Genomic DNA, 16,099 nt, shown 5'->3' on the forward strand with positions numbered 1-16,099 from the left:
AAATGTCTCAATCTTATCACAATTAGAGCTGCCGCGTCGCTGACAGCTTTCCATTTTACAGAGGACTCGCACATAAGTGCAGTCAAATTTTCCACCGTGAGACTACCTCCCAGTGTGGTTCTCAGCTTTTTTCCTTATACTATATTTGAAAACCGAGGGCAATGATAGAGTGTTCAGAGTCTTCTATACACTCTGTACACGTCGGGCAATATGGATTAAAGTCATGACGATATTTGTATAGCTAGCTTCTAAAGCACCCATGGCCATTGAGCATTAGGGTCAGGTGGAAATCCAGGAACGCATATTGTCTATCTATCCACAAATGTATGTCCGGAATCAATCTGTGGGTCCACCGTCCTTTGCATAAAGTTTGCCATAGTTGTTCCCACATTGTGACGCTTTTGATTCTCACCCCTCTTTTTGCTACTATAGGCGTCTCTTATAAAATGTATATTCGCTTGAATTCGTCTCCCTTGCCAGGTATAATACAAAATCGCCTCAAGACAAGAAGTTTTTCTCCATGACATAATTACCAAAAATAACAAACTGTTGTTTTCCGGAGACTATTTGCCCTGCCCTTGACAAAGTTAGTTTACTTTTTCTACTTGAAGGCAGCAGGCTACTTCGAAATATGCCTACACATAAAAAAATACTAGCCTACCGTTATGCAGACATTTAGTTCCGTGTCTTTTCTTCGCGTGCGCATACAAGGTGGAGGTAAATATATGAAAATTAAGTTGAAAAGCGCAACGCGAAAAGAACATAAACTTGTGTGTGAAGGACAAACAAAATTTGTAACAAGCGCCAGCATGCAACACACGCGAATACCCACGGGACAGGTATGGCGGCAACAGCAACAACAAAAAAGTTTCACTTGAGTTGCACTTAAGGGGGCAGGCAGACGCAAACAAAAACAAAAAGGCAAAAAGTGAAAGAAGCAACGCAATGACAGTGCATTACTTGCAAACTAAACAGCAACAACAATAACAACAACGACAACAACAAAATCAATGTGCCAACAGTGCGAAAAGCGCATAAAATTAGTACACAAAGTACTTATACACATAGTTGGAGAACTATGAGAGTGCAGCCCACACATTTGGTGCGGCCTTGTGCCGCTTGCTTTGAGTTTTCGCATTTTTTCCACACTTTCTGTAATTTAAATTTTTTTGTTTTCTAGTGTCAGGCCACCATGCCACTACGTACCACTCTTTGTTGGCGAGGGAGTGCAAATGAAAGTGTAAACACAATGGCTACGACAGACTGCAGCGGCACGACAGTGAACTGAAAACGTCGTTGTTCATCTTACTACATGTACATTTTGAGAAGCAACAACAACACAATGGCCGGCATGTACACAAAACAGCGCAGTTGTCCATTTCGCATGTACACAATTTCGTTGTGGCCATACTAATACCTTTCACTTCAATGAAATTTTAATATTTTGTTCAAAGTGAAATTTTTTATGCAAAAAATAAGTAAACAGGTAAATATTTTTGCTTTATAGGAGGATATTGAAGTTAGCGAGAACGACAACTGTCGGCCTGCAGTCGTGTAGTCGTGCAGCTGTGAAAATAACACTGCCCATAAGAACGTGTGTATTTTAATATTTGACAGATGTAGTTTGCAGTCTGTCGTAGCCATTGTGTTTACACTTTGACTCAATGTGCGTATATACATACTTATATATGTATAAATATGGGTGTGTGTATGTGTTGGTTACCGTGACAACAGTAAGAGCAATCACCAACGCCACTGCAGCGAGAGAGACAAATTCGAAATAAAAACCCAAACAGCTATTGAAAGCATTGAAGCAAAAAAAGAAGCGACAGCACTCACATACATACTTACATCAATGCAAACAAAGTTGGCGTAGGGGCATAGGGGTGAAAAATTGCGCACCCTACATAATATTTGCTAACACTGCAAACAAGCACAAAGATTCTTTTTTTTCACAAACAAAAAGTAAACAAGTAGGCGAGAGGTTGCAATTTTTGAAGAACTTTTTCTGATGTAAATGCGTTAAAATGGAAGCGACATGAGAGATTACGGCCTAAAATGCGCATCAATATGGATAAAGCGTACAGCATTTAATAAATGGTGCATATTATGAATCCCGAAATTTCGGTACCCAATAACGGGATCCCGAAATCGCAGAATGAATGTTTTGTTTTGTAATGTAAAATTGTAATAAAGTGTACAGTATATAAGAATGGTGCATATTATGAATCCCGAAATTTTGGTACCCAATAACGGGATCCTGAAATTGCAGAATGAATGTTTTGTTTTATAATGTAAAATTTACCAAAAAACCCCAAAAAAATTACTTGTTACTTTCGATTCCACACAATTTGGAAAATGGTCAAAAAAGGGTAGTGTCAACATGTCCAAGACATCATTGCAATTATACAACTTACCAGCCATAATTTACGCATTCAAGTCCAAAATTGAAGAAGAGTTTAGCTATGCGGATGTTTTAAGATGATATTAATAGTTGTTTGTTAAAAAAAACGTTAAAGTAAATAGCCTTCTTGAGTGTTTGGAATAAATAATTATACGTCTTTAGTGGGCTAATAGCAAATAAATGAGCCAATTTGTGTAGCATTTAACCAGTTTCTTGCTGAAGGTTTTAGAAAAATTCCTAAAAACAAGAAACCCGAGAATTTTCATTCACTCTTCACCAGTCAATACAAACTATCAAACTTGTATATCGAAGATTTATACGATATATGTAAAAACGATAAAAATGGGCCAAATTATTTAACACACTATCATAAAATCCTGGTTTGGCCTCTCATGACTTTTTTTTTATATAAAAGCCTTATATATGATTATCATTTATAATATTTCGAACAAAATACTAGAACTCTAATTTAGAATGTGATAAAAATCAGCTGTAACAGTATTAATTATTATTCTGAAAAATAAAGAATCACCAATTTATATGTTTTCATTGCTTAAAATAAAAGTTAGAAATCAGTTTTCAATTTTAACACTAAAACACACGTGAGAGCAGGTCAAAAATCAAGCTTATGTTAACAGTTTTCTCGATTACCGAGGAGTGGTGCACTCCGAATTTCTCCCGACCGGCCAAACTGTAAACAAGGAATACTATTTGAGTATTATGTGTCGTATGCGCAAAGCTATTCGTAAATAGAGGCTGGAACTCTTGGTTTTTGTGCCACGATAATGCATGGTCCCATGCTGCATTGATTCTTCGTTTCGACAAATTTTCAACCAATATCGTGCCGCAAGCACCGTATTGGCCTGATTTAACTCCGTGTTACTTCTGGCTTTTCAGAAAAATTAAACAACCGTTTCGGGGAAACCGAAATTGACTTTAGCAACTGTTTCGAAGATTGGAAAAAACGTTGCCACAAATGTATTTGGGCCAAGGTGGATTACTTTGAGGGACACAACATAAATTCTAAAGAATAATACAATTATAGTGTAAATGAAATTAAGGCAAAAAATAAAAAATATAATTTTTTCATCACACGTCAGTTTCTTACATTTTGAGATCATTTTGTAAAGCTCACTATCTTTTAATTGATTTATCTATAGCTGAATGTGTTTTGTTTCTAATTTTTATATATAATTATTTTTGATTAATAACATGTCATTAACTTATTTCTAAATAAAAAAATTTCTATGCCCCAAAATGTACCGCTTGAAGTGTAGTCAAATATGCACAATACTTGAAATTTTTGAGTGGTAAGGTTTGCGTGGCCACGAGTGTACTTTTAAGAAATTTAAAGTTCATACAACAGAACAGATAATTTAGTTTTCTGTCTACAACAAAAAAAATTAAGTGCAAATCATCAATGCAGAAGGACCATTAAACCAACACAGAGCCAAACAATAAACCAACTATAAACTTTTGATGCTTCGATGTCATTGTGCAACAATATAAATTGTACAAAAGCCAATTTAAAAGTTCATTGTTGCAGACATTTATCTTTGATGACAGCGATTTTATACACACATATGTCAATATGAGCAAGGCTGCAAACGCTACACCAACATACAAAAAAACAAACAACTGAGAGACAAAAAAAAAAGTTTCACTATTACGTATACGCCACGTATAACTTGATTTTAGCATGACGTGTGCGACATAATTCAAATTACTCGCCAACTGTCAGGCACATAAGGCTACACATGTACTCAACCACATGCAAGCCGCACAAGCAGTAAGCACACTCACAACCACAGTTTTAGTAAATTCGCATGTGTGTGTTTGTTGGTGTGTTGACGAGTGCTGTCACGACATAACACGAATTTGTCATTTGCGAGTGCGCCTAAATGGCAAACGTGTTTTTGATGTAAATTTATGTTAGTCAAAGCACACCCCTTTCGCTCGTTCGGGGTGTGTAAATGCAATTTAGACTTTATGGTGTTATTAATAAGTGAGGATTCGGTATAATACTTTTGGCATATGCAAAATATTTAAATAAAGAGATAGTTCAATTATTAATTACAACAATTAATTATTCTGTATTGTACTTTATCATTAGTATAATAACATATTTAAGCCGAAAAATCAAAGCAGAAATTACCGATTAATAAGGCCCAAAACTAGAGCAAAGATATAAACAGCGGTAAATAAATACATCTAGGGCGTTTCATTGCCCAACCATGAAGAAGTTCGAAAAGCAATTACCCGTCTAAGTACAACAAAACGGCGGAAGCCGATGGATTGCCGGCCGAGCTATTCAAATACGGCGGCGAAGAACTGATAAGGAGCATGCATCTGCTTCTTTGTAGAATATGGTCGGACGAAAGCATGCACGAAGCTTGGAATTTTAGTGTGCTCTGCCCTATCCACAAAAAGGGTGACGCCAACTACCCTGGAGTAAGCCTCCTCAACATCGCATATAAGGTTCTATCGAGCGAACTATGTGAAAGATTAAAGCCCATCGTCAACAAACTGAATGGACCTTATTGGTGTGGCTTTAGACCTAGCAAATCAAGAACTGACCAGCTATTCACCATGAGCCAAATATTAGAAAAAACCCAGTGAAAAACGGATAGACAAACATTACCTCTTCGTCAATTTTGTAGCTGCTTTTGACAGCACGAAAAGTAGCTGCCTTTATGCCGCGATGTCTGAATTTGGTATCCCCGCAAAACTAATACGGCTATGTAAACTCACGTTCAGCAATACCAAAAGCAAACGTCAGGACCAGGAAGGACCCACCAAGCAGTTCGATACCAAACATGGATTCAGACAAGGCGACTCCCTATCGTACGACTTCTTCAATCTACTCTTGGAGAAAAGAATTCGAGCTGCAGAACTAAGTAGAGAAGGTACAATCTATTGATATCATTGGCCTCAACAACCGCGTCGTTAGTTTTGCTTTCTCCAGACTGCAAAACGAAGCGAAGCAAATGAGTCTTGTAATGAACGAAGCAAGGCAAAATATCTCATATTATCAAACAAACAGCTGTCGCTCTTGCGACTTGGCTTCCATGTCACTGCTGATGGTCATAACTTTGAAGTCGTGGATAATTTCGTCTATCTTGGAACCAACATTAACACCAACAACAACGTCAGCCTCGAAATCCAACGCAGAATAACTCTTGTCAACAGGCGCTACTTCGGACTGAGTAGGTAATTGAGAAGAAAAGTCCTCTCTCCACGAACAAAGACCAAACTCTACAAGTCTTTCATCATCTCCGGCCTGCTTGGACGATGACAACATCTGCTGAATCGACGTTACGAGTTTTCGAGAGAAAGGTTCAGCGGAAGCCGCAATCCATGGAACTAAGCTGTATGGAATATACGGTGACATTGACGTACTTAGTTCAGCGCATTATGAGACATGTCGTCTCCGAATGGATGAAAACTCTCCAGCCCTGAAAGTAATCGACGCAGTACCCGCCGGAGAAAGCAGAGGAAGAAAAGACCTCCACTGCCTTATGAAAGATCAGGTGAAGAAGGACCTGACTACAGTTGGTATCTCCAATTGGAGCCAAACAGCAAAAAAGAGGACCGACTGGCGCAATGTTGTAAACTCGGCTATAATCGCGTAAGCGGAGTCAACGCCAATAAAGAAGAAGAAGAGTCAACATGTTACTACTTAATTGGCGGCAAGTTTCAATTTTGCGTTAATTTTGAGACACTCTTTAATATAATGACACTTCGGCACTTATTATTTCCTATAAATTAAAATTTTACTCGCTAATGTATATATCATGTTGCTGAAGGCGTGTTCATACAAAAATTCAAAATTCAAAAGATATACATATGTATGTACGAGTATGCACGTGTGTGTGAATTTACAAAAGCGTTAATTGCTGTTTGCACTTGAATATCAGAAATATCAGAAAAAGCAAACAAATAACCAATATAATAAATATTGTGTACAATAATATTGCACCATTATTTGTCTTTGAGCGCAGATCAAATAAAAAAATAAACGAATTATTACGTTTCAATTATTATTTCGCTTATTTAATTTGAAAGGACGCGATAATAGGGTACAAGGGTCTATATGATGTGCCTACTTTATATTTCTTGTTATTTTTCTGCTTATTAAGCAGCGAGTAGACACAAAGCAAACACAAAGCGAAGCGAGAAAATTCGGAGGAAAACAAGAACACCAAGTAAAAGGGACCGAAAGGTACATTTTGTGCCCGCGACTGGTCATGCCAAGCGAAACTGTGCGCTGTTGGCCGCTTGTTCCTGCGCCGACAATATTGAAAATTACATTTTCCGGTCATACTTTCCGAAGGTTCGCTACACCCTTTCGGGCAAAACTAGAAGCAAAATTCAAAGAATTAAAGAGAAAAAATTATAAAACAAACAAAAATGAGAAGGAAAAAAGCGAAAGATAGGAATTTAGCACTCTTGTTGACACAGTGCTAACGATAATGTTGATTGTTTGTCCGTTTGCTAACAATTGACCTATGGTTGGCCCGAGAGCGGTGTCAAAGCGCAGCATTGATGAATATTCATAATGATGAAAGCTATACGGGAATGAAAGGATGTGGTACACAAACACACACTCATATACTATATGTATATGCAAACATATATAGTACACACTTACATACTACATACATACATACATGCATACATATAAAACCTTATCACTCGATATCTTTTCGCAGCCATTGAAAACGCCCTTTCGACCTCCTACCTATACATATCCTGTTGCTTACTGTTATCCATTTACGAGTTATCCTTTTCTGCGCACAAAATCTCCACACACAATATTGCATGAACGCGGATGTGTTGCTTTCTATTGACCTGAAAATGGCACACAAAAATAAGGCAAAGCAATCCGAAATGCTCAGGGCGATCCGTTTTGAACCTCGCATGATTCTTTTGCTCCTGCTGTTCGCACAATGTCCCATTATCTCTTTCGTTTGTAGCCTGCTTTTTGTTGAATTTGTTGTTTCACTTTTTACCTCGAGCATTGTTTGCGCTTTTGTAGAGTCACACACACACACACCCACACACGCTTTCTCACGGGCTTACATGACCGCTATACAATATCGTGCGTGTGCCATAATAAAGTTATTTATTTTATTATTTTTATTGTAGCCTTTACAAGTCGCTTTGCAGCTAAGCTATGAATTGATTTCAATAATTTGTTGATGCCCTACAACAGTTATATCCTTTTCTGTAGCACACGCGCTAACATGCTCATATGTGTATGTGTGTGTAAAAGTATATTTCGATTTGTGTTTTACGGTTTCTTATAATATACATATATATGTATGTATGGATGCCTATCTTAGCATATATTTTATATACACATGTTTTAAATTATAATTCAAATCGGTTTCATAGCTTGTACGCTTGTAAAATGTGATTATTATGTTTACAGAGAAGGATAAATGAAAAGCAGAATTTTATTAGATAAAAGGTACAGAATGCTTTTCTTGACAAAAGGTTATCTCTTTTCATAGCAAAGCAAGCTTAACGCTCTTTTCTATATTATTTTTATGTTGGATTGGTCGAGGAAACCGTCACTAGCTGAGTAACGGAGAACTGAGATATGTCAACAGTATTCACTAAATCTTAGAGAGTGGCAAATCGAACAAATACACTGGCATAGTTAGACATTTATAGAAAAGTAAGCGAATTAAAGGCAACTATACAACAACAAGTAACAAGGTAAAATATTAATTTAAGTATATCGATATTTTTAAATATGACTGATATTCTTAGCTCAGAATAATTAAGAGATTACGTGGGTTCACGGGTTTCAAAAATATGATTAAAATTATTGTCTTATTAAATTCTACAACACCTCTACAAAATTGTCATAAATTTTCAAGTTAATTCTTATAATAGTTTTGGAGATACAGCCTTGAGAACTTGTGCGCTCAAGGCTAGCTAGGCTAAGTGCGCCGTCTTTAAACGCTTTTTTCCTGAAATTGTTTTTTCGAAGTCGGTTGACAATAATTCTCGAGAACTACTCAACCGATCTTCATGAAATTTTACACAGGTCTTTGAGATATAATTCTTAAAGAATTTGTTTTTCGATTACAACTATTTAAAAAAAATGTCGCAAATTTTCACTGAAATTTTCTTCTTTTTTTTGTAAAATTTTCCGCCAAAAATCCAATTTTCAGTTCTCTTTTCCTTCGTCCAAGTTCTAAGTTAAGGTTTTAACTAAAACACGTATTTTATCACTTTAGATGATCTTGTAAGAAGTTATCTTCTCATCATCGGAAATGGCGTCGCAATGGCCAGGTTTTAAATATTTTCTTTCAAAAATTTCAGAATTTCTTTGCAAATAGTGTTTGTTTGTAACAATAAAAAAATCTAATAAAATTTTTAATTTTTATATCAGAAAAAAATTTTGAAAAAAGGCTGTTTTTACCTAAGGATAACCATTTAAATTGAAATGAAATATTTAGAAAATCAAATTCATATTTTCACTGCACCATTATAAACTGTAAAAGAGTATGTGATTTCTCTATAATTGCTGTACCGTTAAATGAAACTGCAATAGAGTGTGGGATTTTTCAACAATGAAAGAAAAGGCACTGAGCATAATTGTAGAGAAGACTCTATAGCTGTTGACTTTGGTGTTTTGTCAAAAACCACTTTGGATGTACAATAAGCTGAGGCTTAGCACCATACAAGTATATGACTTTTCATAAATCATAACTTTCCACCATCTTTAATAAACTTTAACAGGTTTTTGCTAAGTTTTACTATAGCAAACTTTAAAGCATGTTGCGTGTCTAGTTTTTAAATAGACTTAAGATTTTATAACTTATTGTTAGGCTTTTAAAACAAAAAGCAGATTCAATAAATAAAAAGATATTGAAACAAAAAAAATGTTGTTACCAAATCTATTTTCTTAGAAATATTCAACCGTCTAGACTGATTAATATTGAGTTCTACGTAGGTTGCTTTTATATTTCGCGTTGCAACTCAGAACTTTATCAAAAAGTTTGATATTTTTGGTATTAGATGTACTCAGAACGTTTTGGCATACGAGGGGATTTGGTTGTTTACAGTAATCTAAAATGGAATTAAATTGCCAATATCGCGAGATTATTTCTTACAACTTTCGACAGAATTAACTCATCAAAATGCATAGATGAACTTAATTCAATTTTTGTCGATGAACCTTCAACAAGGAGCAGTTTTTATCGATAGTATGTTGAACTCAATCGAGGTCGTAGATCATCCAAGACGAATTTCGTGAATCGTCCAAAAGCAGTTGCTTTCCGGCGCAAACTTATATTGCAAGATCCTCATGTGACCTATCGTGAGATTGAGACAACTATAGACAATAGTTGAACCATTTGTTTGCTAGTTATCTAACAAGAAATCAGCAAAACCAAGAACTGTAGATTGATGAGTCTTCGCTACGACAAGGCGAACTTTCAGACATCGACTGAAACAACTACATTTTTGAGCATTGAAAATATCGATTTGATGAGTCATTCACTATATAGTCCAGATTTGGCACTGAATGATTTCTTTTTATTCCCATATGTAAAAAATAAACTATGATGTTTTTCGGCCCCTGTAGAGGCAGTTGATGCGTTCAGAACGCATTTTGAAATATACGCAGTTTTGAAGATACCTCAATCAGAGCGACAAAAGTGTTACCATAATTGGGCGAAACGCATGCGAAAGTGTAAGATCTATTGATCTGGAGAATATTTTGTAAGAAAATAAAACGATTTTTGATGATTAAAATTTGTTTTTGTTCTATAATCGCGAAATATAACATGTAGACCTCGTAAAATATTAGATGATAATTATTGCAATCCCTCTCTAAACGAACTTTGATTTTCATTTATAGAAATATAATGAACTACTTCATCATATCAAGCGCTTAAAATTCTACTACGGTCGTGGTACTAGAACGGATTGAACATATCAGCATTCCTCAATTTTTTTTTTTTTTTTGAACTACCTTTTTACTTTTTAATAACAACGTAAAACCTAGATATGTTGCACAAATATGTGAAATATTCGAAGAAATTGAATTAATATCTATCAAATCCATATTAAAGAGACGCATCCGTTAAATTTAAGCAACTGACAGACAAATTGACTCTATTGAGCAGTTAGGAAGCCGAAGGCTTTGAGTTATATATGAGACGCATTTCTAAACAGATAAACAGAGTAGATAAGATACTAACTTATGCCCTAACCCCAGAAGCCAGAGCGGTTCCTATGGTGAGATTTTGTGGCTCGACGCTTGGTAGCAATTTTCTTCAAATGTAAGTTTTTGGCAACCAATGAATTTTATTTGAGTAAATTTGTATGGAAATTGTAGACTTACCTTATTTCTTCTAACACACAGAACCTTGATCAATATTCATAGACTCGGTAAAAAATTCCTTTGAACTCTGGAAAAAATTAAAAAAAAAAAAGAAAACAAACGGAGTTATATTTTTGTGTTAGGAATTTTTTGTTATTTAAAAATACTTTTGATTAAAAAAAAATGGTTTTAATAATTTAAAAAATAATTCATTATTAAAAAATTAAAGTTATAGCACACTTTAAGGCGTGTTAAACGCTTTTTAAAAGTCTTTTCAACTTTTCAGAAAATACTAGACACACTTCCTCCCCTTTTATAATTATATAACACAAAATCGGTGAAAAAAAATCACATTTTCTGCACAAATTTGTACTTTCTTCATTTATTTACACAAAATTATGAAATCGATTTGTGCTTTGATTACTTTTTAATAGCATGAACGCACAAATATCCGGTACATAAACATCTGCTTATCAAATATGTCTTACGGTAACTGTAGCGGCTATAAAGCAGCGAAAAGACTCGGCTGTAAGTTGAGCGCAAAAAAGTATGCAAAAAGTAATGAACGTTGTATCTACCTTTCTTAAAAGGCTACGCATTCTCAAGATGCTGTATAAATACCTACATAAAAAAATAATAAAAGATGTAAAGAAAAATTATAAACATATTGATATATATACATACTTGTATATAATTACATAAATAAATGAGGAGCATATAAGGTTTCGTCGCCATATTTTAGGAGCTTTGCGGTCAGTTGCCTTTCGCTTGCACCTGCTTAAAAACATTTCTCTCACATTCTTGGCAGTTAAAATAAATGAGCGCATTTTGAGTTTGCAAAGCTGAAATTTCAACTTTATGGGTATAAATATTTTAACAACACTTGGTCTACATCAAAAGGTCTCGAACGTCAAAGTTAAAACGAAAAAATACCAAAATAAATGCTTTTAAGTGCCACAACCACAGAGTGTCCCGCATATTAATATTACTGCCATCTGCTTTGCTAGCCTTATTTACCAACTGAAATTTTTGTTTAAGCTTACGCTAACCTGGCGCCATAGCTCTTTTCATGCTTTAATTGCTGTTGTTGAAATTTTTAGTTGTTGCATTAATACTTTTCATTTTAGAGTTTCCTTTTTGTTTTTATGTGGAGGCGTCCGTTTACCAGCAGCAATTTAACACCCTTAAAAAGTTTAAGTTTATCTCATTTATTACTCCAGCAGACTCTCGCCAGCAACTTTGCGCTCAGGGTGGTGCGAAAGTGGTATTTCCTTTAGTGTAAATTTCGCATAAATAATTATATTTTTTAGGCCAAATCAAGTTCAAAATTTGTTTAAAGCCCTATACATTAAATGCGAAATAATTACTATAGAAAATATGCTTTATCGCTTTTCTGAAAACAATAAATTGTAGTCCCAACCTTCACCACTCATTTAACATCTTGCATTTTCAGCAATGCTTCTCCAACCATCTTAAGCTCTTATAAGTATGCTTCACAATTTCACACACATACATATGATACTAGAGAACTACAGAGCTTCTATAATTTTCTGTTGTTTGTTTTCTATTAATTTGTCACTAACAAGACAGACGCGGTAATTATTTGCCACTGTTACAGAGGATTTAAGTATGTCAAAGTGTTCTAAAAGTTCATAGTTTTCTATATATATACAGAATAATACATATGACATACTTATGGGCGCTTTAGTCCTATTTTGCGTTTACTCAGGAGAAGCCGGTCTAAAATGTTATATTTTAAGTGATAAATTACTCAGTAATTAAATGCTATGCATATAATTATAACATCAGAAAACATTTCTGAAGAATGGAAAGTGATATCTTCCATTTTTAACACTGGAGGTTAACTTCTGTATACACGTGTAGAATTATATTATAATTTATAATTAAACTCTCCTTCAACAAATTTTAAAATTAGACAAATATATAGCATTTATCACCTCGTAAACGAACTGAAAGCATGCCCTACTCAAAACTCCCTTATCTCGACCATCTCATTATTGACAATCAACTTTAACTAAACTCAATTGGTTTTTAGATTAACACATGCATAATTCCCAAATTGGTAATAAAGATCTAGCGATAGGTAACTATAGTACACAGGGCGGTAATAAATACTAATATTTTCCTCTTTGTTGTTTGCCAATTTGGTTCCCAGGCTTATGAGGCCACAATTGACGTTCGCATATTAAATGTTCACATTTGTTCATTCGCTGAGCTTTCGTGAATAATTCAACGAAATCGATTGTGTTACTTTAATTACAAGAGTTAACCTTGTTTACGTCCATGTAATTTGACTTGTCAAGTTTAGACAGCTGGCTATTTTCTAAAAATAATCTAGAAGTTGTAATAATTTCCATTCGTACTTTTACTGGTACTGCCATCCATAAAAAAAAACTTTGACTGAATTGTGGCATATAAATCAGGCTTTATATGCTTATAATAATAATATTTTAAAAATGATTTTAATTTGAGAATATTGCTGATGAATTCTTATATATAGGACAAGGAACGAAGAGAGGTAATAAATTTTACGAAAGCATATATTTTAATGAGCTCTTTTGCAGTTTATACATATGTTTATACAATTTGTTCTAGATATCTGGAATTTCCTGGTCACATTGCATCGTCCGAATGTTACTTTAAAATTTTTTTTATCTATTGGGCTGTTCATGAAGTAATTTCACTTTTTAATGCCTTTTTAATTTTTTTTTTATTGTGAAAAATATTTTATAAAATTATAAAATATACATATATAATTTCCGGGTAGGCAAAAAATTGGTCCTAACGATTTTTGACGTTGAAGTTTCACTCAAAAAATTTACAGAGACCGGAACAAGTAATAGTCCGAAGTGCCAAGAGAATATGGTGGGTGCGGTAGCACTTCCCATTCAAGCTACAACATCTTTTGACAAGTCATCATACTTGTATGAGGTAACGCATTATCCTGGTGGAATACTACATCTTTTTCTTCTTCTGTTTGAGTGCGTGACAATTCACTTCAGAATTTACCGTGGTATTGTCGATCAAAGTCTATATATAATATAAACGACTCCTTTGAAATCTCACCAAACAGACAACAAATTTTTTTGACGGCCTTCGAAGTAGTTTGAGCTGATTCTTCTATTTTAGACCACGATCTCTTGCGCTTCACATTCTTGAAAACAACCCACTTTACGTCGGCAGTGACAATGCGCTTGGAAAATGGAACACTTCTTTGACGTTTCATAAGCAACAGCAGAGTGGTTAAGGGGTTACATGGGTTTACCACCAGAATATTGTCCGACATTTTCAAGTTGATCAGAGTAATAGTTTCGGAGAACTTGTGCACTCGAGGCTAGCTAGGCTAAGTGCATCGTCTTTAAACGCGTTTTTCTCAAAACTGTGTTTTTGAAGTCGGTTGGCAAGATTTCTCGAGAACTACTCAACTGATCTTAATGAAATTTTACACAGGTCTCTGAGATACAATTCTTAAAGACTTGGACGAAGGATTTTGTTTCGATTACAAATATTTGGAAGAAAAATGTCGCGAAATTTCGCTGAAATTTTCATACTTTTGTAAAAATATCTGCCACATATTCAATTTTCAGTTTTTTTCCTTCATTCAAGTTTTAAGTTAAAGTTTTAACTAAAACACATACTTTTTCACTTTATATGATCCTTTAAGGAGTTATCCTGCCAACGCGGGCGTATCTTTTTTCCGAGGGGTCACCGGAAATGGCGTCGCAATGGCCGAGTTTAAAATATTTTTTCAAAAATTTCAAAATTTCTTTGTTAATAATATATGTTTGTAACAATAAAAAGTCTAATTAAATATTTAACTTTTTATATGAGAAAGAAAAAAAGGCTGTTTTTTACCCGAGGAAACCCATGTAACCCCTTAATGCGAGGAAACAAATTTTGTTCTGTAAGAACATGAGGAACACATACATATGTCTGTCAAGCTTCGAGTCCTCAACACATATTCTCCGTTCACATAAGTTTCGCCTTGCCCGAACTAAAACAGTAAAATATGCCGAAAATGCGGGTTTGGATCTTCGATAGAACACCGAACAATAACTATCCAGAAAATTAAAAAAAAGTTATTTACAATTAAGCCTTGATCTATCAGCTGTTCAAATATATGTAAAACGGTGAGGTGGTTAAGTGTGAAATCGGTTGCGAAAAAATTCAATAAAATCAGCTGTTATAATCAATTAAAATTACTTAGTGAATAACCCAATATATAAAAAATTTAGACCTGATATTGACATATTTACGTACACACTCGTTGTTGCTTTGCAAATACAATTATATCTCTGTAATAATTTCCATTAATATTTTCACCACAAGCAAGTTTTTAAAATAAGGACGCAGACCATTGTGTCCACAAAGTCCATTAAAAAGTATTTATTATTTCAATGTGTAATAAAGAATTACGTGTGAATGTGATCAATTTTGTTTTTATTATTTATAACATTTTCATTTTGCTGAGATTGTGTGTTGAATAATATATAAATTATAAAAGCACACGGACAATAAAAGCTCAGTGATTTGTAAAATCTCGTACGAGCATAGCAAACTAAAGCCGATAACTAGTGGACAAGCTGTGAAGGCCTACGTGCATATAAACATTTAAAGCATTGAGCAAATATTCAAGTAAATGTATACATATAAGTACATATATATTTTTAGAATTGCAGACAAATAAATATTTGCAGTCACATTGCTAAATGAAAGCATTTATTATATGAAAATGTTTATTGTTCATTCATTAGCAGCATTCGATCTGTATTTACTAGAGAAATAGGAGAAAATATATGTAGGTAGCATGTTTCTAGAGGTAAAGAACGTACAGTGGAATAACTGTCAAATCAGAAGAAGCTCAGAAAGACATATATTAAATTTTAAAATATTATTAAAAGATTTGATAAAGCTTTTATATGAAATTTCTGAAATTTTAGGTTACTTTAAAAATTACCACGAACAGAAAAATATTTTGAACTCAATTATATGCCTTTAAGATAGCGATACATAATGAAAGTAACACCCAAAAGCAGGCTTCGTTGAACTTGTAGACCAGCGAATGTATTTGATCAAGTTCATAAACGGACACCACGTATTCAGTTCTATGGGACTAATAGAACCAAGAACAAGAAACGAGTACTCGAAACAGAAACTCGGCGTTGTTTACAGTAGCTGAGATTGCAAAATCATCATGTGACCTATGGTGTGAGTGTGACAAATATAGGTAATAGTGGGGAAAAACATACATTCAATATTGCATGAACATTTGATTGTAATAAAATTGTTCACGTTGGATCCCACACATTTATCAATTGCTCCAAAAAGGC

At 34.4% G+C, this 16,099-nt stretch overlaps 1 protein-coding gene across 2 annotated transcripts in view; it reads right to left on the reverse strand.

Annotated features, from left to right (window-relative positions):
- Window positions 1-16,099, reverse strand: part of LOC120767625 — a 107,900-nt gene that overhangs the window by 67,704 nt on the left and 24,097 nt on the right. For both annotated transcript variants that reach the window (XM_040093781.1, XM_040093782.1), the window contains exon 3: window positions 10,770-10,836. The gene's annotated coding sequence lies outside the window, so the exon portion shown is untranslated. The remainder of the gene's footprint in view (window positions 1-10,769; window positions 10,837-16,099) is intronic.

Source organism: Bactrocera tryoni, chromosome 2, assembly GCF_016617805.1.
Source record: "Bactrocera tryoni isolate S06 chromosome 2, CSIRO_BtryS06_freeze2, whole genome shotgun sequence".
Lineage (NCBI taxonomy): Eukaryota > Metazoa > Arthropoda > Insecta > Diptera > Tephritidae > Bactrocera > Bactrocera tryoni.